This window comes from Sinocyclocheilus grahami, unplaced genomic scaffold (genome assembly GCF_001515645.1).
Source record: "Sinocyclocheilus grahami isolate Dianchi unplaced genomic scaffold, SAMN03320097.WGS_v1.1 scaffold470.1, whole genome shotgun sequence".
Taxonomy (NCBI): Eukaryota; Metazoa; Chordata; class Actinopteri; order Cypriniformes; family Cyprinidae; genus Sinocyclocheilus; species Sinocyclocheilus grahami.
This window is the reverse complement of record NW_015505649.1, coordinates 444,128-447,898: the sequence shown is the minus strand read 5'-3', so window position 1 is coordinate 447,898 and position 3,771 is coordinate 444,128.

Sequence of the window (3,771 nt, the reverse complement as noted above, 5' to 3'; positions counted from 1 at the left end):
TAAACTTTTTATTAGTTGTCATAGCAAGTGATTTTACAAGTAGGATGGCTCACTTTTTATAAGATGACTGAATTTTACTTGAATTCGTAGTTTATTCTTACTTTTGGAAACCTAATTGTTTTATAATTACTACAACTATTATTATTTCTGTTGTTTCTAGAAGTAGTAATTTTGATAATAGTCAATAGAAAAAATATAACCACACACACATTGTTTGACCACAGAATAATTACACATTATTAAATAAAAAGCGTCCCGCACGAACCTCTACCTCCGCTCTACCTTTTTCTTTGTGCTCGTCATTCTCAAGCATAGAAAGTCGGATATTGGCGTGTGCTCTTTTATATGGTAATGATATTAATTAGGGGGCGTTTACAAGGCGGAGATCAGACACCAGTCAGCTGTGCACAATTTCAAGATCATTTATGATTTATAAATGTCACATCTGGAAGAGAGACGTACGCACGTTCGTTTTCTCTGAATCGCACTTACACAATTGAGAAAAAATATCTTAGCACAAATTTAGCACGGTTTATACGCAACATTTTATAAATGAGGCCTCAGGTCCTGCACGGGGACCCACGGGTCTCTTTTAATGAACACACCTGATTCAGATCATCAGCTCGTCAGCAGGGAGCTCCATCAGCTGAGGGTTTCAGATCATACAGTGCAGAATGTGCAGGAGCAGGACTGAGAGCCACTAGCCTACAGAGTCACAAGACACTGTGCAAAGGTGAGTTTGAATGAACTCATGGTAGGGTCACCACCTTAGTCCTGTAAAAGTCCTTGTTTTGCCAGATGAGCAGAAATCAGGATAGTACCTGAATATCTGGAATGAGTGGCAACCCTGCAGTGCAAGAGAAACAGCTGCAACATTTAAATCAAAAACCAGGAAAACTGTTTCAGATTTGGAAAAGTCATGGAGATTTCATATTCCATATACTAATCATGTGCAGAGTTTATTTAGCGTAAGCATGCTTTCAAGTCAAAAAGATGTTTCCTCAGATATTGTGATGCACAAATTGTGGTCTGAATGATTCATTGCCAAATTGGTCTGTATTATTGTTATTATTATTATTATTATTATTTTAATTTAAATCAAAAGTGTGGGGACCTGAGAAAGAAAAAAAAAATTTAATTTGCATAATCTATATTTAGTTTTTGGGCTTTGTGTGAATTCCACATATCTGATATTTTAAGAGACTTACTGACCTTGGCATGCAGTCATGAGGGTCTGAATGATTTTTTAATATATTAAAAAGCAGTTTAACATTTTTTTATTAAAAAGAAAACTACTACTTTTACCTTATTACTTAATTCTTCTAATGAGGCTTTTGTCTTCATCATGACGCTGAGTTTAGAGGTGCAGTCATCATATGCCTGAACAGGCTCCACATTGCTGTTTTAAACCTCTAGAATGTGCCATAAACTTCACTGTAAGTGCATTACTGCAAACACAATTTTCGTTTGACATGTTTGGCTATTTAACTGAGGAACGAGTTGGCATTAGTGTCAACGTCAATAAAGCTTAACTTGTTTTGAAGTCAAAAGACTCATTTACAGATTCAGACAGAGTGCATCTGCAAACAGTTGGAGAAGGATGACGATTGACTGGAGGTGAACTTTATAACCAGCCCTTTAAATCATTGCTAATGGCCAGTCACTCAAGCGTAAAGTGGCCGCTCTCGAGCCGTCACAGACAATTTCGTCTTCGCATATCCTTAAGATGTTTATTGGGTGGTGCGGTCACAAATCAAATCTCATTAAGCAAAGGCCTCGCTCATTTAGATTTAATAAATGTGACTTAAGAGCAACACTGTTACACAAAGTTAACTAAATCACCATGACTTCCTCATTATGACACGCACGCTAAAACACAACTGCATTTGAACGGTTTCAAAGTTTTTGTCAAAAAGTGACATGCCGCAGGTTTCGTGGGTGGCAGAACAAACAAGACTGAACTTTTGTTTGCTCATAAATATGCAGCGCTACAGCTTTAGACCTGCTGTTGCACTCTTTATGATATTATTTGTGCATCACCTCTACAGCAAGCCTAGTGCTCGAGTGAGGAAACATGAGTAAAAGTGCGATGCTAACTAGTTGCAACTGGAATATAGTCTGTTTTACATGCTGTTAGTGCGAGATGACAGGCTTTTTGTAAAACACTGGTGGAAAACTAGCCACTTCAGTTCATTATTTTGAGGAGAGACTTCTGATGTTCTGCTTTGTTCAAAGACTTCATGAAACAGCTGATGACAAACAAGATCTATTTAGAGGCACGCAGCTCGCTTTTCCCAGTATACACGAGGAAATAAATCTTTAGAACATGAGATTTAAACAAAACGGATGTTAAGTCAGAGGAAAAACAAGAGTCGCTTTTGGGAGCGTCGGTCGGAACACAGAAACAAAGCGGCACTTTGTTGAAAAATGAAGTTATTTTCATGTTTAAAAATAGTTGTGAACTCACTCAATCTATTTCTCCATTTGTTTTTGAAAGGTCAGCGGCGTAATGAAGATGAGTGTGACAGTAGTTCATTACTCAAAGGTATCACGAACGCTAACATTTCAAATCAAACACATCAGGACCTCAGATTACATTATGTAAAAGGCCAAGGGCAAATTACATCACTGCAAGCACTTGATTTTTAATTCTAACACACACACACACACACACAAAGTGCAGTTATTACCTTAAGCTCCATTATTACTTTAAGTGGTGACCTTTGAGCCTTATCTATAATTCTAAATGACAGTCCAATTTATATGTCATAGTGTTTATATGTTATGACAAAATAAAGTCAACATGACCGATGAAAGTGGCAAAGTGAAATATTTACAGTTGCATTCTGTTGCAGTGGACAGATGCGTAAAAACATTGTTTTGAGAAAAACAAATATTATATTGTTGTTTTAAAGGATTTTCTTTCCCCTTTTTGATTTAATAATTAATTTAGAATATTACAAAGATTTATTTTTCAAATAAATTCTGTTCTTTTGAACATTCTATTCATCAAAGAATCCTGAAATCAGCTTTTAAGAATGATTTCTGAAGAATCATGTGACACTGAAGACTGGAGTAATGATGCTGAAAATTCAGCTTTGATCACAGGAATAAATTACATTTTAAAATATGTTAAAATAGAAAATAATTATGTTAAATTGTAATAATATTTCACAATTGTACTGTTTTTGAAACAATAAATGCAGCCTTGGTGAGCAGAAGCGACTAAAAAAATCAAATTAAATATCTTACTGCCCCCAAACTTTTGAACAGTATTGTATGCAGGAGCACATCAATAAATTAGAATGTCGTGGAAAAGTTCATTTATTTCAGTAATTCAAGTCAAATTGTGAAACTCGTGTATTAAATAAATTCAATGCACACAGACTGAAGTAGTTTAAGTCTTTGGTTCTTTTAATTGTGATGATTTTGGCTCACATTTAACAAAAACCCACCAATTCACTATCTCAACACATTAGAATATGGTGACATGCCAATCAGCTAATCAACTCAAAACACCTGCAAAGGTTTCCTGAGCCTTCACAATGGTTTGGTTCACTAGGCTACACAATCATGGGGAAGACTGCTGATCTGACAGTTGTCCAGAAGACAATCATTGACACCCTTCACAAGGAGGGTAAGCCACAAACACACATTGCCAAAGAAGCTGGCTGTTCACAGAGTGCTGTATCCAAGCATGTTAACAGAAAGTTGAGTGGAAGGAAAAAGTGTGGAAGAAAAAGATGCACAACCAACCAAGAGAACCGCAGC